At 38.8% G+C, this 23,680-nt stretch overlaps 1 protein-coding gene across 2 annotated transcripts in view; it reads left to right on the forward strand.

Moving 5' to 3' along the window:
• Positions 1 to 2,610: 2,610 nt before the first annotated feature.
• Positions 2,611 to 23,680, forward strand: part of MNS1 (meiosis specific nuclear structural 1) — a 174,609-nt gene continuing 153,539 nt past the window's right edge. For both annotated transcript variants that reach the window (XM_005211696.5, XM_024997634.2), the window contains exons 1-2: positions 2,611 to 4,578; positions 22,633 to 22,769. The gene's annotated coding sequence lies outside the window, so the exon portion shown is untranslated. The remainder of the gene's footprint in view (positions 4,579 to 22,632; positions 22,770 to 23,680) is intronic.

Raw genomic sequence — 23,680 nt, forward strand, 5'->3', positions numbered from 1 at the left:
TCCCAGCATCAGAGTCTTTTCCAATGAGTCAACTCTTCACATGAGGTGGCCAAAGTACTGGAGTTTCAGCTTTAGCATCATTCCTTCCAAAGAAATCCCAGGGCTGCTGTCCTTCAGAATGGACTGGTTGGATCTCCTTGCAGTCCAAGGGACTCTCAAGAGTCTTCTCCAACACCACAGTTCAAAAGCATCAATTCTTCGGTGCTCAGCCTTCTTCACAGTCCAACTCTCACATCCATATATGACCACTGGAAAAACCATAGCCTTGACTAGATGAACCTTTGTTGGCAAAAGTAATGTCTCTGCTTTTGAATATGCTATCTAGGTTGGTCATAACTTTCCTTCCAAGGAATAAGTGTCTTTTAATTTCACGGCTGCAGTCACCATCTGTAGTGATTTTGGAGCCCAGAAAAATAAAGTCTGACACTGTTTCCACTGTTTCCCCATCTATTTCCCATGAAGTGATGGGACCAGATGCCATGATCTTACTTTCTGAATTTTGAGCTTTAAGCCAACTTTTTCACTTTCCACTTTCACTTTCATCAAGAGGCTTTTGAGTTCCTCTTCACTTTCTGCCATAAGGGTGGTGTCATCTGCATATCTGAGGTTATTGATATTTCTCCCAGCAATCTTGATTCCAGCTTGTGTTTCTTCCAGTCCAGCGTTTCTCATGATGTGCTCTCCATATAAGTTAAATAAACAGGGTGACAATATACAGCCTTCATGAACTCCTTTTCCTATTCGGAACCAGTCTGTTGTTCCATGTCCAGTTCTAACTGTTGCTTCCTGACCTGCATACAAATTTCTCAAGAGGCAGATCAGGTGGTCTGGGATTCCCATCTCTTTCAGAATTTTCCACAGTTTATTGTGATCCACACAGTCAAAGGCTTTGGCATAGTCAATAAAGCAGAAATAGATGCTTTTCTGGAACTCTCTTGCTTTTTCCATGATCCAGCGGATGTTGGCAATTTGATCTCTGGTTCCTCTGCCTTTTCTAAAACCAGCTTGAACATCAGGAAGTTCACGGTTCACATACTGTTGAAGCCTGGCTTGGAGAATTTTGAGCATTACTTTGCTAGTGTGTGAGATGAGTGCAATTGTGCGGTAGTTTGAGCATTCTTTGGCATTGCCTTTCTTTGGGATTGGAATGAAAACTGACCTTTTCCAGTCCTGTGGCCACTGCTGAGTTTTCCAAATTTGCTGGCATATTGACTACAGCACTTTCACAGCATCATCTTTCAGGACTTGGAATAGCTCAACTGGAATTCCATCACCCCCACTAGCTTTGTTCATAGTGATGCTTTCTAAGGCCTACTTGACTTCATATTCCAGGATGTCTGGCTCTAGGTGAGTGATCACACCATCGTGATTATCTGGGTCATGAAGATCTTTTTTGTACAGTTCTTCTGTGTATTCTTGCCACCTCTTCTTAATATCTTCTGCTTCTGTTAGGTCCATACCATTTCTGTCCTTTATCGAGCCCATCTTTGCATGAAAAGTTCCTTTGGTATCTCTGATTTTCTTGAAGAGATCCCTAGTCTAGGGATCTCTTCAAGAAAATCAGAGATACCAAAGGAACTTCACGAAAATCAGAGAATTGCCATATGATCCTGCAATTCTACATCTGGATCTATACCCAAAATATTTAAAGGCAGGATCTTGAAGAGATAGATGTATTCCCAAGTTCATAACAGCATTGTTTACAATACCCAAACGGTGGAAGCAACCCAAGTGTCCACTGATATACACATTCAGTGGAATATTACTCTAAAAAAGAATGAAGCTCTGGCACATGCTACATCATGGATGAACCTTGAGGACATTATGGTAAGAGAAATAAAGTGATTACAAAAAGACAAACATTATATGATTCCACCTATATAAGATACTTAGAATGGGGCTTCCCTGGCAGCTCACGGTAAAGAATATGCCTCCAATGCAAGAGACTTGGGTTGGGTCCCTGGGATGGCATGGGTCCCTAGTGGAGGGCATGGCAAACCTCTTCAGTATTCTTGCCTGGAGAATCCTATGGACAGAGGAGCCTGGAGGACTACAGTCCCTGGGGTCACAAGGAGCTGGACATGACTGAAGTGACTGAACACAAACACAAGGTACTTAGAGTAGTCAAAATAAACAAATTGAAAGTAGAATGGCTGTTGCCAGAGAGTAGAGGGAAGGGATAATGAGGAGTTATCATTTACTGGGTATAGAGTTTCAATTTTGCAAGATGAAAAGTATTTTGGAGATTGATTACTCAATAGAGTGAACATATATAACACTACTGGACTACATATGCTTAAAGATGGTAAATTTTGTAATGTATGTGTGCATGCATGCTAAGTTGCTTCAGTAGTATCTGACTCTTTGAGACTGCGTGGACTATAGCCCACCAGACTCCTTTGTCCATGGGATTCTCTGGGCAAGAATACTGGAATGTGTTGTCATGCCTTCCTCCAGGGGATCTTCTTGACCCAGAGATCGAACCCTCATCTCTTTACATCTCCTGCACTGGCAGGCAGGTTCTTTACCACTAACGTCACCTGGGAAGCCCTCTTAATGTATGTCTTGTTTTAGTCACTCAGTCATGTCCAACTCTTTGTGACCCCACAGGTCTTCTCTGTCCATGGAATTCTCCATGCAAGAATACTGGAGTGGACTGCCATTCCCTTCTCCAGAGGATCTTCCTGACCTGGGGATTGAATCCTGGTTTCCTGCATTGCAGGGAGATTCTTTACCGGTTGAACTACAGGGAAGTCCTGTAATGTATACATTACCATAATTTTAAAAACTCTGTACAATAGGTGACTTTTGAGAGGTAGGATGGGGTTTTGGTGAGGAAGAGCCATACCCATTTGTCGTCATTTTACCCATTTTCTACAATGTTAATGGAATTTTGGGAGTTCAGCAAAATTGTAAATTTAAAGTGTTGTATAGATATTTGTTTTTTGACTTTTTGGAAGGAGATAATATTCAAATACCAATGTGGGAAGGATAGGGTGAAATCAGGAAAACCTGATGGCAATAGAAAGCTATGGGGAACAGTTATAACAGTCAAATTTAATCAAACTCATGGGGTTGGACTCCAGCCTCTAAGAATATTTGCAAATTAGCTTCAATAATTTATCAAGGAAATCTTTCTCACTTTTCCAGTGTCTCTAAGATTGAGAAATACAGCAATAACTCAATTCAAACAACTGACATCTTGGTATGCTCACATTATTGTGATTCTCAAGAGCTTTCAGTTTACCTGGACTCACTGTACCTCTCAGTTTATTTTGTATCCAGTATTGGAACTGGACATGGATTATTTTCTTTCTCCCGTTTTAGGTCAACCTCAGCCTCATACTATTACATAGCATTATCCAACTTACAGATTTAGACAAGTGAAGTCCAAAGTACATTCTACCTGGGGAAGAGGAAAAGTGGTAGAAAACTGGAAGAGAGATGGAGGGAATGAGCATCCATTGAGTATATCTCTAACACGGTACTGTTGATTTTAAAAAGGTTGTATCATTTAATATTTGTGAAAACTCTATGAGGTATATATTGCCATTTTCTGTTGTATAAATTAATAAAAAGAGACTTGGAAAGCTTCAATAACATTCCCAAAGTTAACTCGAACAGAATAAGAAAATTGAATTTAGAATTCAGGTGGTCTAAGTCTGTTCAGAGGTTGTTTTCTGACCTTCCAGGGGTGGTTAGCCCTGAGCTTAGCTTAATTTTAACCAGAATATTGTCAGAAATTGACTTTTGATTAAGATAAGAATGTATCACTAGATTTACTAATTTCTTCATGCATATTTTTCCAGTTGCTGTGACAAAGATGCTTTACCAAGTGGAGAACTGATCCACACTTTGCCAACAGGAAATAGGATTCACACTCTACAGTTGCTTCTAGTGCCTAACTATACTATGAGAGGATAAACAGATTCAAATTCTGTATTTTGAAATTTCGAGCTGTAGGATAAAACATCACAAATTCAGTGCTGATTATGTTTAGATGTTAAGTCTATTCTTGCTGCCAAATGACAAAACAAAATAGTGATGATCATTGAATTTGCACCAAGGCACTCTTTGTGCTTACTTATTCATGAATGCTACACTGATTTTTTTTCCCCAACTCATAAAAGGTTTATAAGAATACAAGAGGGAACATACTGAAAAGTTTTTAAATATTTAGTAATTGAATGGCAAGTTTTCAAATTATGCAAGAAAATTAAAGCCGTCTTTCTTGTTCAATGCAACAAACCTGCATTAGAATTTTGAAGTAGTTCGTTGCTTAAAGAGATCAAACTCCTGTGTTTAGAATTTGCTTCTTTTATGTGGGGATTTGGAAAAGAGTCAATATGTTTCTAAATCTACATAAGGCAAGCGTTTGTTAGAATATCACTTCCTCCAATTTCTCTATCCCAAGCTGACCTATTTAACTGACCACTCTCTAAACTTGTGTTTTCACTTATTGTGAGAAGCACTTGACCATTGAGATGACTGTTAGCTACTAATACTTGAAGAAAGAAAGATACTTCAAACTTCATTCTTTGCAGTATCCAGAGCAGTGCTTCTCAACATTGGTTACAGGTAGGAACCAAATTGTAAGTTAATTATATGTGTCATCTTGACTGGGCTGTGATCCCCAGATATTTGGATAAACATATTTCTTGGTGTGTCTGTGAGGATGTTTCTAGACAAGATTAACATTTTATGGATAGATTGAGTAAAGTGGGTTGTCCTCCCCAATATGGGTGATCCTCATCCAATCCACCAAAGGCCTGAATAAAACAAAAGGTAGAGATGGAAATCTTTCTCAGCTACCTATTCTGAATCAGCTAATGTTCCCTGAGCAAATGTAAATCTCTGAATTCTTATCCTCTCTTCTCAATCTATATCTAGTATTTCTTCAATATCTTGTATATTTTTAGATGCTTTTAAGAATCTAATTTTTTTATTGTAGCACTTTTAAAGTTGTCTTCAATAGGAAGATTGATTAATCTTCTAGTTCCCCAGAAGGGGAACTTCTGTTGACACTTAAATTAGGAATTGGGGTTTTAATGTTTTTACAGTGGCTTGGCTAACTTTAGGATACAGCCTTGAATTCAAAAGGAACTGGAACTAAGCACTCTGAAAAAATGTAGGATAACACAAAGGGGATCATAGTTTATATTTCTATGAAAAGGAAACTAGAAAAACTTCATTCATGAAATTTTGGGAGGATGCAAAGTAGCTAGTCACTTGCCTAGTTTTATGACTTGGATATGCTTCAAATTTTAAGAAATTGAGATCTTAACACCATTCCCACCAGTGGTCTCATTGAGGGGTAGTATAGAGGATTGAATTTATAATATCCCATAGGTGGCTCAGTGGTTAAAGAATCCACTTGCCAATGCAGGAGACACATGAGACATGGTTTTGATTACTGGGTTGGGAAGATCCCCTGGAGAAGGAAGTGGCAACCCACACCATTATTCTTGCCTGGGAAATCCCATGGACAGAGGAGCCTGGTGGGTGACTGTCCATATTCCTGCTCCTGTGTGCTCAGTCCTCTCTGATTCTTCACGACCCCATGGACTGTAGCCCACCAGGCTCCTCTGTTCATGGGATTTTTCCAGCAAGAATACTGGAATGCGTTGCCATTTCCTTTTCCAGGGGATTGTCCCCACCCAGGCATCAAACTCGTGTCTCTGGTGTTTCCTGCATTGCAGGTGAACTCTTTAATGCTGAGACACACAGGGGAAGCCAAGGCTACAGTCCATGGGGGTCACCAAAGAGTAGGACATGGCTTAGGGACTAAATAACAACAATATAGTGTAAGACCTTAATTTAAAATTATCCATAACTATTACAATTTGGGACACCCAGCAGGGAAGAAAAGAAACTGTAAAATTGCTTCATGGAAACCTTTTCATGTTACCAGACACAATAAACTAGAGAATTAACAGGCTAAGAACTTGAGGTAACAGAGCAGTTTTATAAAGTCTACAAATTTGTTTTAATGATCAAAAAGAGGAAAAGAGTAGTAAAAATCACATTGATGTACAAACCACTGTGAAAAAGAGGCAAATATTTAAAAGAACCAAGTATATCTTTATTAATGAATATAGTCATTACAGTCATAGGAATTTAAAACACAGAAATTGTTTAAATAGTGAAAAGAGAACTAGTGACCTAAAAATAAATCTCTGGATATTATGAAAACACAGATTAAAAATATAGAATGCACAAAAAAGACAGGTTATAAGACATGAAACGTATAATTAGCAGGTTGAACATATCTCAAAACAGCTCCACAAGGAAAGAAAACAGATGCATCAATGTTTGAGGAGAAAACGTCTGCAAATTTTCTAGAATTGAAGTAAAACACACACACACACCAAAAGAAAAGACATGAGTCTTCAAACTGAAGGTACACCAAGTTCCCTTTTCTGTAATTCAAATGAAATGCAGAAGTAGAGAATACAAAAGACAGATGGAAAAATTTAGAATATACCAAAAATGAAACCACAGAGAGAAACTGCAAGATGAGGGAGCAGAAGGACATGCACTCATATTCTCCTATGAGAACTCCAAAATAGCAACTAATCGCTGAACAACCATTGACAGGAGAATGTTCAGTTCAGTTCAGTTCAGTCGCTCAGTCGTGTCTGACTCTGCGACCCCATGGACTACAACACGTCAGGCCTCCCTGTCCATCACCTACTCACAGAGTTTACTCAAACTCATGTCTATTGAGTTGGTGATGCCATCCAACCATCTCATCCTCTGTCATCTCCTTCTCCTCCCACCTTCAATCTTTCCCAGAATCAGGGTCTTTTCAAATGAGTCAGCTTTTTGCATCAGGTGGCCAAAGTATCGGAGTTTCAGCTTCAACATCAGTCCTTCCAATGAATATTCAGGACTGATTTCCTTTAGGATAGACTGGTTGGATTTCCTTGCCCTCCAAGGGACTCTCAAGAGTCTTCTCCAACACTACAGTTCAAAAGCATCAGTTCTTCAGCACTCAGCTTTCTTTATAGTCCAACTCTCACATCCATACATGACTACTGGAAAAACAATAGCCTTGACCAGGTGGACTTTTGTTGGCAAAATAATGTCTCTGCTTTTTAATATGCTATCTAAGTTGGTCATAACTTTCCTTCCAAGGAGTAAGTGTCTCAATTTCATGGCTGCAGTCACCATCTGCAGTGATTTTGGAGCCCCCAAAATAAGATCTGCCACTGTTTCCACTGTTTCCCCATCTATTTGCCATGAAGTGATGGGACCAGATGCCATGATCTTGCTTTTCTGAATGCTGAGCTTTAAGCCAACTTTTTCACTCTCCTCTCTCACTTTCATCAAGAGGCTCTTTAGTTCTTCATAAGGGTGTTCTTTAGTTCTTCTGCCATAAGGGTAGTGTCATCTGCATATCTGAGGTTATTGATATTTCTCCTGACAAACTTGATTCCAGCTTTTGCTTCCTCCAGCCTAGCGTTTCTCATGATGTACTCTGCATATAAGTTAAATAAGCAGGGTGACAATGTATAGCCTTGACGTACTCCTTTTCCTATTTGGAACTAGTCTGTTGTTCCATGCCCAGTTCTAACTGTTGCTTCCTGACCTGCATATTGGTTTCTCAAGAGGCAGATCAGGTGGTCTGGTATTCCCATCTCTTTCAGAATTTTCCACAGTTTATTGTGATCCACACAGTCAAAGGCTTTGGCATAGTCAATAAAGCAGAAGTAGATGTTTTTCTGAAACTCTCTTGCTTTTTTGATGATCCAACAGATATTGGCAATTTGATCTCTGGTTCCTCTGCCTTTTCTAAATTCAGCTTAAACATCTGGAAGTTCACGGTTCACATACTGTTGAAGCCTGGCTTGGAGAATTTTGAGCATTACTTTGCTAGTGTGTGAGATGAGTGCAATTGTGTGGTAGTTTGAACATTCTTTGGCATTGCCTTTCTTTAGGATTGGAATGAAAAGTGACCTTTTCCAGTCCTGTGGCCACTGCTGAGTTTTCTAAATTTGCTGACATATTGAGTGCAGCACTTTCAGCATCATCTTTCAGGACTTGGAATAGCTCAACTGGAATTCCATCACCTCCACTAGCTTTGTTCATAGTGATACTTCCTAAGGCCCACTTGACTTCACATTCCAGGATGTCTGACTCTAGGTGAGTGATCACACCGTCCTAATCATCTGAGTCATGAAGATCCCTTTTGTACAGTTCCTCTGTTTATTCTTGCCACCTCTTCTTAATATCTTCTGCTTCTGTTAGGTTCATGAATCAAGGTAAACTGCTGCTGCTAAGTCGCTTCAGTCATGTCCGACTCTGTGTGACCACATAGATGGCAGCCCACCAGTCTCCCCCATCCCTGGTATTCTCCAGGCAAGAACACTGGAGTGGGTTGCCATTTCCTTCTCCAATGCATGAAAGAGAAAAGTGAAAGTGAAGTCGCTCAGTTGTGTCCAACTCTCAGCAACCCCATGGACTGCAGCCCACCAGACTCCTCCATCCATGGGATTGTTGAGGCAAAAGTACTGCAGTGGGTTGCCATTTCCTTCTCCCAAGATAAACTGGACATGATCAAATAGGAGATGGCAAGAGTAAACATTGACATTTTAGAAATCAGTAAACTAAAATGGACTGGAATGGGAGAATTTAATTCAAATGAGCATCATATCCACTACTGTGGACAAAAATGCCGTAGAAGAAGTGGAGTCAATGAAAGTCAATTAAAGAGTCTGAAATGCAGTTTTGGGTGCAGTCTCAAGAATGACAGAATGATCTTGGTTTGTTTCCAAGGCAAACCATTCAATATCACAGCAATCCAACTCTATGCCCCAACCACTAATGCTGAAGAAGTTGAAGTTGAATGGTTCTATGAAGACCTACAAGACTTAGAACTAACACCAAAGGAAAGATGTCCTTTTCATTATAGAGGACTGGAATGAAAAAGTAGGAAGTCAAGAGATACCTGGAGTAACAGGCAAGTTTGACCTTGGAGTACAAAATGAAGCAGGGCAAAGGCTAACCGAGTTTTGTCATGAAAACGCACTGGTCATAACAAACACCATCTTCTAACAACACAAGAAACAAGTCTACAAGTGGGCATCACCAGATGGTCAATACCAAAATCAGATTGATTATATTCTTTTCAGTCAAAGATGGAGAAGCTCTATACAGTCAGCAGAAACAAAACTGGGAGCAGACTGTGGCTCAGATCGTGAACTCATTGCCAAATTCAGACATAAATTGAAGAAAGTAGAGAAAACCACTGGATTATTCAGGTATGACCTAAATCAAATCCCTTACGATTATACAGTGGAAGTGACAAGTAAATTCGAGGGATTAAATCTGATAGAGTGCCAGAAGAACTATGGATGGAGATTTGTAACATTGTACAGGAGGTGGTGATCAAAACCATCCCCAAGAAAAAGAAATGAGAAAAGGCAAAATGGTTGCTTAACAAGGCCTTACAAATAGCTGAGAAAAGAAGAGAAGCAAAGGTGAAGGAGAAAAGGAAAGACATACCCATCTGAATGCTGAGTTCGAAAGAATAGCAAGGAGAGCTAAGAAAGCCTTCCTAAGTGATCAATGCAAAGTAGAGGAAAACAATAGAATGGGAAACACTAGAGAGCTCTTCAAGAAAATTAGAGATACCAGGGGTACATTTCATGCAAAGATGGGCACAATAAAGGACACAAACAGTATAGACCTAATAGAAGCAGAAGATATTAAGAAGAGGTAGCAATAATACATTATATAATTATTATTATATATTATAATATATCCTAAAGAAGGAAATGACAACCCACTCCAGTACTCTTGCCTGGAAAATTCCATGGACTGAGGAGCCTGGTAGGCTACGGTCCATGGGTTTGCCAAGGGTCGGACATGACTGAGCGACTTCACAGAGAGAGCAAGAATACACAGATGAACTAAACAAAAAAATATCTTAATGACCCAGATAGCCATGATGGTGTGTTCACTCACCTAGAGCTGGATATCCTGGAGTTTTCAAAGTCAAGTGGACCTTAGGAAGCATCACTACAAACAAAGTTAGTGGAGGTGATGGAATTCCAGCTGATCAATCTCAAGTCCTAAAAGATGATGCTGTTAAAGTGCTGCCTTCAATATGCCAGCAAATTTGGAAAACTCAGCACTGGCCACAGGACTGGAAAAGGTCAGTTTTCATTCCAATCCCAAAGAAGGGCAAAAGAATGCTCAGACTACAGCACAATTGCACTCATCTCACTTGCTAGCAAAGTAATGCTAAAAATTCTCCAAGCCAGGCTTCAGCAGTACATGAACTGAGATCTTCCAGATATACAAGCTGGATTTGGAAAAGGCAGAGGAACCAGAGATCAAATTGCCAATATCCGTTGGATCATAGAAAAGGCAAGAAAATGCCATTAGAAAGGCATCTACTACTGCTTCATTGATTCCACTAAAGCCTTTGACTGTGTAGATCACAAAAAATGTGGAAAATTCTTCAAGAGATGGGAATACCAGACCACCTTGCCTGCCTCTTGAGAAATCTGTATGCAGATCAAGAAACAACAGTTAGAAGCAGACTTGGAACAACTGACTGGTTCCAAATTGGGAAAGGAGTACTTAGGCTGTATATTGTCACCTTGCTTATTTAACTTACATGCAGAGTATATCATGTGAAATGCTGGACTGGATGAAGCAAAAGCTGAAATCAAGATTGTAGGGAGAAATATCAGTGACCTTAGATATGCAGATGACATCATCCTTATGAAAGAAAACGAAGAGGAACTAAAGAGCCTCTTGATGAAAATGAAGGAGTAGAGTGAAAGAGCTGGCTTAAAACTCAACATTCAAAAAACTAAGATCATGGCATCTGGTCCCATCACTTCATGGCAAATAGATGAGGAAACAGTGACAGACTTATTTTCTTGGGCTTCAAAATCACTGTAGATGGTGACTGCAGCCATGAAATTAAAAGATACTTGGTCCTTGGAAGAAAAGCTATGGCCAGCCTAGACAGCATATTAAAAAGCAGAGATATTACTTTGCTGACAAGGGTCTGAATAGTCAAAACTATGGTTTTCCAGTAGTTATGTATGGATGTGAGATTTGGACCATAAAGAAGGCTGACTGCTGAAGAATTGATACTTTTGAACTATAGTGTTAGAGAAGACTTTTGAGAGTTGCTTGGACAGCAAGGAGATCAAGCCAGTGAATCCTAAAGGAAATCAGTCCTGAATATTCATTGTAAAGACTGATGCTGAAGCTGAAGCTCCAATACTTTGGCCACCTTAGGTGGAAAACTGACTCACTGGAAAAGACCCCTGATGCTGGGAAAGATTGAAGGCGGGAGGAGAAGAGTACAACGGAGGATGAGATGGTTTGATGGCATCACCGACTCAATGGACATGAGTTTGACCAAGCTTTGGGAGTTGGTGATGGACAGGGAAGCCTGGCATGTTGTAGTCCATGGGGTCACAAAGAATTAGACACGACTGAGTGATTGAACTGAACTGAACTGAACAAGAAAAGACAGTGTATTTATAGTGGAAAAAAATTCAACTGACTGACTGAAGACTTGTTATATTGATGGTCATAAGATGATAGAATAATAATTTCAACATATTGAGAAAAAGTAACTGTCAGTCTATAACTCTTACCCAGATGAATTATCTTCAAGAATAAAGAAAAAAGAAAATCCCTTTCAAACAACCAAAGAATAAGTTTACTGCACTCAGATCCTTGAAGAAAATTTTATAAAAGTAAATACTTTAGGAAACTAAAACCAGAGTAAAGTGTGGGCTTGTAAGAATAATATGAGCAAAACAATATATAAATTAATAGTTGACTATATACAAAAGAAAAGGAAGCATCCTTATTATGGAGCTTGGAAAACAATACAGTGAAACTTGAGAAACAACCCAAATTAACATGGATAGTAAGGCTTGTAATCAGAGTCCTTACATTCTAAGGAGGAAGAAACATTGACTAATTTTAGATTTTCAGTCAAGTACAATCAGAATCCCTTAAATCCCTAGAGGGGAAATGTGAGTAAAGAAATTTCAGTCAATCAAAAATAAATAAATAAAATAAAATAGGCAAAGTCAGAGAGGGAACAAATAAAAAGCCCAGGAACAAGAAAATATAATACAATATGGTAGGAATTAAACCAAATATGTGAGTGATCATGATAAATGAAAATGGATTAAACTGGTCTTTTGAAATACAAAGATTATTAAATAGGATTTCAAAATACCATCTAGCTATATGTTTTATACAAAGAACTCAACTACAATATTATGACACAGAAAATGAAGAGGACTTGAGGAAATTGTTGTGATAATGACCCCATTAGTAAGCAGGCTGGGGAGGTCATGGAAAACTCCTAATCTGCTGGATTTGTAGACAAATGGTGATTTTTGTTTACTGACCTTGTGACTAAAAAAGATTTGTTCTCCAGCCTTCCAATTTTAACATATTCATTTAGAACAGAAGCATTATCAACTCTTCAATATTTGAAGAAATGACTATGGACAAAGGGTGTCTTTTGGGTTTTCACATGCCAGTCTGGAAATGGTACCAAGGTTCATTTACTACTTGTACCCTTCTGTAGTCTAATTCAAAATGTGCAAGCTAATTCTACTCAAAATGTACAAACTCATTCTACCTCAGTCCTAATGAACTAGATCTGCAGTGCAATCAGAAAATAATTACCAATCATTCCTTGGAGGATGCCATAAAACTACAAAAAGATTTTGTTATGTTAGAGGGTTTTAAATAGGGTAGCTAAATATAATACTGTTAAGTTCATTTCACTGATGCTAAAAGATTAAATTTTCTTAGTATCCTATGTAATTATGTTTTTTACTTGGAGTTATTTTCACCTAATATAAATATGACACAGGTATTAAATAGTCTATCTGAAATAGTGATACTTAGCATTTGGTTTATTACAGTACTAAGCTGAGCAATTACTTATCTTTCTCAGGATGAGATACAGATAGAAGATAGATGCACATTCGTTTCTCAGGACAAGATTCAAATATTATCAACTTAAAAATATTATTACATATGACTACAAAGATTAAGGGAATAAAATACTACCTATCAGTTCAGTTCACTTCAGTCACTCAGTCGTGTCCAACTCTTTGTGACCCCATGAATTGCAGCATGCCAGGCCTCCCTGTCCATCACCAACTCCTGAAGTTCACTCAGACTCACGTCCATCGAGTCAGTGATGCCATCCAGCCATCTCATCCTCTGTCGTCCCCTTCTCCTCCTGCCCCCAATCCCTCCCAGCATCAGAGTCTTTTCCAATGAGTCAACTCTTCCCATGAGGTAGTCAAAGTATTGGAGTTTCAGCTTTAGCATCATTCCTTCCAAAGAAATCCCAGGGCTGATCTCCTTCAGAATGGACTGGTTGGATCTCCTTGCAGTCCAAGGGACTCTCAAGAGTCTTCTCCAACACCACAGTTCAAAAGCATCAATTCTTCAGTGCTCAGCTTTCTTCACAGTCCAACTCTCACATCCATACATGACCACTGGAAAAACCATAGCCTTGACTAGATGGACCTTTGTTGGCAAAATAATGTCTCTGCTTTTCAATATGCTATCTAGGATGGTTATAACTTTTCTTCCAAGGAGTGTCTTTTAATTTCATGCCTGCAATCATCATCTGCAGTGATTTTGGAGCCCCCCGCCCAAAAAGTCTGACACTGTTTCCACTGTTTCCCCATCTATTTCCCATGAAGTGATGGGACCAGATGCTATGATCTTAGTTTTCTGAATGTTGAGTTTAAGCCAACCTTTTCACTCTCCACTTTCACTTTCATCAAGAGGCTTTTTAGTTCCTCTTCACTTTCTGCCATAAGGGTGATGTCATCTGCATGTCTGAGGTTATTGATATTTCTCCTGGCAATCTTGATTCCAGCTTGTGCTTCTTCCAGTCCAGAGTTTCTCATGATGTACTCTGCATATAAGTTAAATAAGCAGGGTAACAATATACAGCCTTGACATACTCCTTTTCCTATAGGGAAGCCATATTTAGTGCCTAATAAGAATCTGGTCTTATGTTTATAAGCAGCCATAACAATCCTCATAACAATCCCATGAGCTTGCTGTAGTTATCCCAATGAAGCTAATGAAACTAACTTAAAGGGAGATTAAATAAATTCTCCAGGCTCACACGTTAATAAGGGACAGAGCCAAGATTTGGCCCCCAAGGCCTAGACCTCTGATCTCCCCAACATAGACAATGTTGTTTCTCAGAGGTCACACCATTTAGGATTTATAATACTTGGCAGTGGCCCTCTCTCCCATGGCAGGTACAGGAAGATAGGAGAAACTTTTAAAAGGCTTATTAATAAGAAAAAGTCACTGTCATAAAATAAATTTTGAACATAGCTTTAGAGTCAAGGGAAGCATTTTGTATATCTTCACTTGCTGTAGGGAATTGATCCAAAGAAAACGAAGGCATTGGTGCACATAATCTTTTTTTTTTTTAAATTTTATTTTATTTTTAAACTTTACAATATTGTATTAGTTTTGCCAAATATCGAAATGAATCCACCACAGGTATACCCGCATTCCCCATCCTGAACCCTCCACCCTTCTCCCTCCCCTCCCCTCCCTCTGGGTCGTCCCAGTGCACCAGCCCCAAGCATCCAGTACCGTGCATTGAACCTGGACTGCACATAATCTTAATAATAGATTTTAAATGATCCTTAGGCCACCAAATACTACTGAAGTGCTTCTAAATTCTAAAATGCTGGTGAAGTTATTTTAAATTTTTCAATCAATTTACAATACATCATTTATATTTATATTCTTAATGTGCTGTGTTTATAATTTATGATATGTTGTGATTCCCTGTGTTAGCAATATGTTTACAAAAAATGTCTTTGGTACTTGGAACATGGTGGGGGTTTAGTCGCTAAGTTGTGTCTGACTCTTGTGACCCCATGGACTATAGCCTGCCAGGCTCTTCTGTTAATGGGATTCTCCAGGCAAGAATACTGAAGTGGGTTGCCATTTCCTTCTCCAGGGGATCTTCCTGACCCAGGAATCAAACCCAGGTCCCTGAATTGCAGGCAGATTCTTTACTGACTGAGCTATAAGCAAAGCTCACTTGGAACATAAGTTTTCTGTTTTAAAATACAAAGAAAAGTTATAGATATATATACATATTGCAGGCAAATAAAGCCTTAATCACAAAGCTGTTTCTAAGTGAAAATACTTATGTTAAAATTCCTAGTATCTCATTGTACAGCAATGGCCCAATTTCTCCTTTTCAGCTGCTCCCTGATACCTTTCTGATATCTTAACAACAAAAAAGTTGTAGATTTAAAAATAGTGACCTTTACTTTATAATAAGTAGCATTCCTGTTCTTAGACTACTGAAAACACTTAATGAATATAGTATGTAAGTATAGTTAAGTAAATGACAAAAACTCAATGACTTCTCATTACTTTATAACAAGTTGGATTAGTTTTTTTCCCTCGCAGTTAAAAGAGAAGTCTTAGCAGACTTCTCCAAATATATTTTTAAATATGCTTTTTCCTGTTTCCATCATTTTACTTGGGATTTTCAGAACAGTTTTGCTCTCAGGATCTCATGACCTTTAAAAATGAGACCCTTCACTCCCTGTGTCCTATGTCAAAAAGTCTTCTGTGTATGAATTCTACCTCTGTAAATAATTGAGAGTCCTGGTGGCTTTGTTACTCTGCTTGTTAGTATTCAGCTCTCACTAACTTCTCTCTGCCAAAATGGGTTAATAACAAATTGGCTATTATACACTTAAGTGAGTTCTGCATATGAAAAGGATTTTAAAATGTTACAGGAGATATAAATTCAAAAAGTATACAATTATACTGAAAAGCAAGAATATTGCTAAAATACCACTATACCCACTGAATAAACAGGAAAGACATGTCTGAGCTTCACAGCTTTGCTGCCACTAGCAGCCATGAAGTCAGGAGAAGGGTTGGTACTTCAGTAATAATATCCTTGGGGGCATCCCATATACAGGTCACAAATAATTAGACCTGAGTTACAAAGCCACTTGGCCTAACCTACATAATATCAGGGCATGTGACATTTAATAACAGTGTAATTATGCAGCCTTTTAACCTTTTTGAATGCAGCTTCAATTTGAGATAAGAAAAATGACAAATTTACATATTTTTCTTCTGTGAAATTTGCATAAAGCTGAAGAGTTGTATCTGTCATGAATTAATATTGATAGTGAGAGAATAAAATGTTTCATTAGGAACAAGACTGGCTCTAATTCTACTGATTCATTTACTTCTTTTGTACATCTATGTCACACCTTATTTTACCTTTGTAATTTTTCACTTCATTTTAAACTACACAGCAAATTTTCTTAGTGAATCTGAGGTCAGTTAGTTTCTTCATCTGCAAAATGGAAGGATAGTAAAACAGATTGTTTTTTGTTAAATTGTTATTAGAGTATAGTTAACTTATAATGTATTACTTTCAGGTGTACAGCAAAGTGAATCAGTTTTCACTGATTCAGGGAAGCCCCAAGTGGCTCAGTCGGTAAAGAATCTGCCGGCAATGCAGTTTCCATCCCTGGGTCAGGAAGATCCCCTAGAGAAGGGCATGGCAACCCACTCCAGTGTCCGTGCCTGGGGAAGCCTATGGACAGAGGACCCTGGTGGCCTATACTATGGAGTTGCAAGAGTCAGACACAACTTAGCGATTAAAGTGAAGAAAGTTTTAGTTGTTCAGCCGTGTCTGACTCTTTGCAACCTCACGCACTGTAGCCCACCAAGGCTCCTCAGTCCATGGAATTGTCCAGGCAAGAATACTGGAGTGGGTTGCCATGCCCTTCTCCAGAAGTGACTAAACTACTACCATATACATATTCCAGGCAGATTTGTTACCATCTGAGCCACCAGGGAGGGAATTCTCCAAAATATATTTATTTTGTTGTTGTTGTTTAGTCACTAAGTTGTGTCCAACTCTTTGAGACCCCATGAACTGCAGCATGCCAGGCTTCTCTGTCCATCACTATCTCCGTGAGTTTGGTCAAACTCATGTCCACTGAGACAGTGATGCCATCCAACCATGTCATCCTCTGCTGCCCACTTATCCTCTTGCCCTCAATCTTTCCCAGCATCAGGGTCTTTTCCAATGAGTTGGGTCTTCACATCAGGTGGCCAAAGTACTGGAGCTTCAGCTTCAACATCTGTACTTCCAATGAATATTCAGGGTTGATTTCCTCTAGGATTGGTTGATCTCTTTGCTGTCCAGGGGACTCTCAAGAGTCTTCTCCAAAACCACAGTTGGAAAATGTCAATTCTTTGGCACTCAGCCTTCTGTATGGTCCAACTCTCACATCCGTACATGACTACTGGAAAAAAAAATAACTATCACTATATATACCTTTATCAGCAAAGCGATTTCACTTTATATATCCATTCTTTTTCAGATTCTTTTCCATATAGATTATTAGAGAATATTAAGTACAGTTCCCTGTGCTATATAGTAGGTCCTTTTCAGTTATCTATTTTATCCATAGTAGTGTATATATGTCAATCCCAATCTCCTAATTTATCACTTCTCTCCACATTCCCCTTTGGTAACCATAAGTTTGATTTTAAGATCTGTTTCTAATTTGTAAATTGCCGGGAGCCAGCGTGAGGAGCTCCGCCTGTGGCAAAGGTCATGAGGAAGGAGGCTCGACATATGCAAAGGTGGGATCGAGCCTCAGGAGTCCCCCTGGAAATTCTCGAGCGTCTACCCCCATAACCAGAGCCTGCCTACTTTACTACTTTGTGCTCTCACCTACACCTCTGACTTTACGGGGGGCTGTCCCCCACCACCTCTTTCAGAGAAGGAGTTAACTTACAGCTCCAGTTAATAATAATTCCTGGGCTTGACAGGAGTGTTTCAATCTACAAACTCCTCTGAAGGTTCTCTAGCCTGCCTGACAGGCTTGTCTGGCCACATGTGATTGTTCACAGCCTCCCAACCGTGAGAGGCACAAGATGCTTTAAACCTTCTAAAAACAGGTTCTTTAGAGAAGTTAGAAACTATTAGTATAGTATAGTGGGCTGATTAGAAATTATATTGGTGAAGGGTTTTTCATTTGTTGAGCCAATGTTTACTGCTAAGTCTCCACATCCCCTGCCCTTATACACATTAATGAATATATAGAAGAAGTAAGTATTAATCTTTGGTATTAATCACATTGGACCTTAGGCTAAGCAAATTCTTTTCTTAATTAAAACCCACTGCACCCTCACCCTATAGGAATGTAACTTTATCTGGTACCTTTGGAAGGTGGCGTCTGTTTTAAGAATAATCACCCCTGGAGAAATAAGTGTTCTGGTTGACTGACCGCTGTCACAAGGAGAGGGTCATAAATTGTCAGCAGGCCTCCTGGCCAGAAGGTGATGTAACACCTCTAAGATCTCTGTATACATTTGTATGAAGCACCTGACTTTAATAAAAGTCAGGACTGCTGACCCCGCGTGACTTTTGTATAACATCTCAGTGTATAAAAACAGACCCTGGAAAAATAAAAAATAGGATCAGTTCCTTGAAAGACTGGTCTCCCCATGTTGTTCTTTGTCTCACCTTCTGGCTGAACCCCCATCTGGAACGTGGAGGCTCATCAAGCCTACTAATCATGCCTGGGCTTCTAAGATCTGACCGGGGAGGCCTTAGTGTCTCCTCTCCTTCGGGAGAATGGGAGGACACCTGCGGCCTACGTAGGTGACGTAAATTCCTTGCCTTGGAATTTTACTAGCTTTCCACGCAAACCAAGTTTTTCAGCCTCTTTTCTCCACTGAATTTTCCTACTGAGCTATCCTCATTCTATTACTCTTTATATCTCTAATTAATATTTAATTAAAGCTATCCTATCCTGATCACCGAAGCCGTCTCTCCTTTGAATTTCCTTGGATCCACCGGGGCTTGACTCCGGCAGTAAATAAGTTCATTTGTATCATTTTTTATTAGATTCCACATGTAAGTGATATATGATATTTGTCTTTCTCTGTGTGATTGACTTCACTTAGTATGATAATCTCAAGCTCCATGCATGTTCCTCCAAATGGCATTATTCCATTCTTTTTCATGGCTTAGTTATAGTCCATTGTATATAGGTGCCATAGCTTCTTTATCCATTCTTCTGTCAATGGACATATATGTTGCTTCCATGTCTTGGCTATTGTATACAGTGCTGCAATGAACATTGGGGTGCATGCATCTTTTCACATTATGGTTTTCTCCAGATATATGTCCAGGAATGGGATTTCTGGATCATATTTTAGTTCTATATTTAGTTTTTAAAGGAAACTCCATATTGTTTTCCATAATGGTTGTACCAGTTTACATTCCCATCAACAGTATAGGAGGATTTCGTTTTCTCCATACCCTCTCCAGCATTTATTGTTGGTAGAATTTTTTGTGTTTCCAGTATGCTGCTGTGTTTGTAGACTTTTTGATGATGGCCAGTCTAACCAGTGTGAGATGATACCTCATTGTAATTTTGATTTGCATTTCTGTGATAATTAGTGATGTTGAACATCTTTTCATGTGCTTTTTGGCTATCTGTATGTCTTCTTTGGAGAAATGTCTATTTAGATCTGCTCATTTTCGGATTAGGTGGTTTGTTTTTCTGATTTTGAGCTGGATTTGCTGTTTGTATATTTTGGTGACTAATCCCTTTTCAGTCTCTTCATTTGCAAATATTTTCTCCCATTCTGTGTTGGGTTGTCTTTTCAATTTGTTTATGGTTTCTTTTGCTGTAGAAAAGCTTTTAAGTTTAATTGGCTCCCAGTTGTTTATTTTTGCTTTTATTTTTATTACCCTAGGATGTGGATCAAAAAAGATATTGCTGTGATTTATGTCAGAGAATGTTCTGCCTATGTTTTCCTGTGAGAGTTGAATAGTATACATTCTTACAGTTAGGTCTTTAATCCATTTTGAGTTTATTTTTGTGTGTGGTGTTAGGGAGTATGCTAATTTTTTCTTTTACATGTGGCTGTCCAGTTTTCCTAGCATCACTTACTGAAGAGGCTGTCTTTTCTCCATTGTCATAGATTAGTTGACCATAGGTGCATGGGAAAATAGATTATTTGTAATTGATTCCTTTTAATGTTGAAACTCAACATACCAAAAAGATAGAACTAGAGCTGTTATGGCTGCCACTGCGATAGGGAGGAATTTTCTCCCAAAGAGAACACTGAATCATCTCCTTACCCTCCACCTTGGTGGCTGCTGCTGCTGCTGGAGAATCAAGTAAAAACAAAACAGAATGTTTATTAGAAATAAGTGAGGCCACATGATACAATATTAATAAGCAATCCAGTGATGAAATTAAGAAAACGTTTCCATTCACAGTAGTATACACAAGAATAAAATACTTACAAATAATGTTAATAAAAGGACAAGACCTGTCCACTGAGAACTGTAGTCATTATTGAGAGAAACTAAAGGCCTAAATAAATGGAGATATACACTAAGTTAATAAATTGGAAGAGTTAATATTGTTCAGGTGGCAGTATTTCCCAAATCAGCCAATAGAGTAAATAAAATTCCTATCAAAATCTCAGTAGGTTGAGAAATAGATCCTAGAATTTTTTATGAAAATGAAAAACACCTAGAATAGCAGTCGTCCTTAATAAAATCAAAACTATCAACAACCATATTGAAAAGAACAAAACTGGAGGACTTATCCTATTTGATCTCAAAACCTACTACAAAGTTTAAGTAATTATTATGTGTTGGCGTAAAGATAAACATACAAATCAATGTGAAGAACAGTGATTTCAGAAACAAATGCACATATTATGTTCAGTCAAGGCCTTCCCTGGTGGCTCAGAGGTAAAGAACTTGCCTGCAATGCAGGAAACCCAGGTTCGATCCCTGGGTGGGGAAGATCCCCTGGAGTAGGAAATGGCCACCCACTCCAGTATTCTTGCAAGGAGAATCCCATCGACAGAGAAGCCTGGTGGGCTACAGTTCATGAGGTTGAAAAGAGTCAGAAACGATTTAGCAACTAAACCACCACCACCAAGTATATTCATAAGTTAAGACTTAAAATAGTTAAACTAATATAATTTGCTACTACATTAGTCACTGATGAATATGAGCCAGTTTGGGAATAAATGCTATGAAAACAAACACTATGAATAGCAAGAGTGGAACCTTTTGTTCAGTGCTTTGTAATATCAGAATTTACATTTTATAAACCTGCATTGATATTGTACCTTTAACAAATTAAAAGCATTTTTTAGGTCAATTAACCTTAATCTAGTTTGATTATTAATGAGATTATGTTAGTCAAGCAACTACTATGTGTACATTATCATATTACTTGAAGAACCCTCTTGTAATCATTGTGACAAGAAGTGAGCTTGCAATAAAGATAGTTGAACATAAGGCAGGACATTTTCAGCTTTTTAAAGATATTTAAAAACAAATTTGTATGGAGATTTTGTAGCATAGATATAGATGTGTCAATATATACAAAAGATAAAACAGTTGGCAGTGGTTAGGTATGGTTTATGGGATTATATGGTATCATTTTCTCTTTTTGTTTATTTGCATTTTTTGAATTTTTGACAATAAAAAATTTTAAACAGGAGAAAAACTAACATGTTAAGTTTAAATATTGTTTTTCTCCCAAACTGACTATTAATTGAAAGGCAGCTAGTTGAAGGAGGAAGTAATAGTTGTAATAGAACATGAATACATACTCTGAACTGGTTTTACTTTTGTAAAGGAAGATGAGAAACAACTTCCAGAGTCAAGAGCGCTCTTTAGCTGTAAACATGCCTTTGACTGTAGTCAACTCTATTACCCCTGTGAAGGATGGGGATTTTCCACAAGAGCCTAAGATTAAAATGGGGAATGGAAGTGACTGTGATGAACTAAGATGTATTTTTAGGATACCTGACAGTCCAGAGAAGAGCTGACAAAATAACCCAGTGGAGATGTAGGAATACCCTGTAAAGTACAGCCTTAAAATCTGAGGCAGGAGTGTTTGCTTAGGCAGAGCTGACAGGAAAGGCACTTGGAATAGGCTCCTAGGGGACACTCCAGATCAGAGAAGTGCAGTCTGGACTCAGAACCTGGAGTCTTTTCCTGTGAGGAGAACCCAGGGAAGACTGGCTGAGCTGGGAGCAAAGGCAGCTTCCAGCATGGCTGGTGCAGAAGCTAAGACCCTGCTCTGAGATTTGGAGGGTTAGAAGGAAAGGAATGTGGGTGAAATAGGGAGATTAGTAATCCCATAGGTTGAGCCGAGAAGAGCACTCTCTGGACAGAAAAAAAAAAAAGGCACCATCACTAGGGAAAAGCCAAAAAAAAAAGTTCCCAGTTTTACATCAAAGCACTGTGAAATTGCCTCATTGTAAGTTTAAATTGCCTGTCTCAACTGTGTAACTACATGGAGAACATACCTCCATCTGTTCCCCTGGAACAGGAAGTTGTATCTGTAGACTGACACACAGTGCACCCTGATGGGAAAAGAAGCCCTGGTGGAGACCAGAGGGTCAGAAAAGGAAGCATACTAACATCAATGGAGAAAATGCTGCTTCACAAAATTTGGCTACAAGTGTTAAGCATGCAAGCTTGTCTTTAAATTTTCACAAGGACCTTGTGGAGTCAATCTTATTGTCCCTGTTTTACAGACATGAAGAGAAAGGAGTTTGATCATTTGTGGCCTGTTTGACCAGTCAGCTTCACTCTGCTCTGAGCCCAGGCCCGTATTTCTCATTTCACCACACCCATAAGTGCTTTCTGACTTGGAAATGGAGATTAAATTTAGGTGAGTCAAGACAGATAATTCAACTGGGAAGAATCATCTGTTTGGCATCATTATTATTGGATGGTGTGATAGTTTCAGCATATTGCCTAATTTCCCAAAGATTCCCAAGAAGCACTTTGCTACAAGCTATTATGTATTGATATAAAGTTAAGTTACAAGGATATATTGTACAACAAAGCCAATACTTTATGATAAGTATAAATGGAGTATGCTGCTGCTAAGTCACTTCAGTCGTGTCTGACTCTGTGTGACCCCATAGACGGCAGCCCACCAGGCTCCCCCGTCCCTGGGATTCTCCAGGCAAGAACACTGGAGTGGGTTGCCATTTCCTTCTCCAATGCATGAAAGTGAAAAGTGAAAGTGAAGTTGCTCAGTCGTGTCCGACTCTTAGCGACCCCATGGACTGCAGCCCACCAGGCTCTTTCCGTCCATGGGATTTTCCAGGCGAGAGTACTGGAGTGGAGTATAGCCTCTAAAAATTGTGAATCACTGTATTGTACACCTGTAACTTATATAATATTTTACATCAAGTATACTTCAATAAAAAAATCTCAAAAAGAGATACCCCTCTCAAGACCCCCCAAAAACAGAAACATTCCATTCTTCCAATGAAAAATATTTGAGGTATTTTTAAAATGCAGCATCATTTTATTGTGGTGCTAATGGAATTAGATACACTCAGCTATATAAACAGGGCACACCATGTCCAACTGGCCTGAGAGGGTGAGGATAACAAATATTATTCAAAGCAATTTAGAGATGTGCAAAGATAACTCCCAGAGAGGAAGCCATTAGCAGGTTTATACCATGTCTAGATTTTTCTTTTCTATTTTTGTATTATAGCATAGCTGTTGATAATCAAGAAAGATTACTTGTTTCCAGGGTGAAGGAAAAAAAGCAGCCAATTACAC

This window comes from Bos taurus, chromosome 10 (genome assembly GCF_002263795.3).
Source record: "Bos taurus isolate L1 Dominette 01449 registration number 42190680 breed Hereford chromosome 10, ARS-UCD2.0, whole genome shotgun sequence".
NCBI lineage: Eukaryota > Metazoa > Chordata > Mammalia > Artiodactyla > Bovidae > Bos > Bos taurus.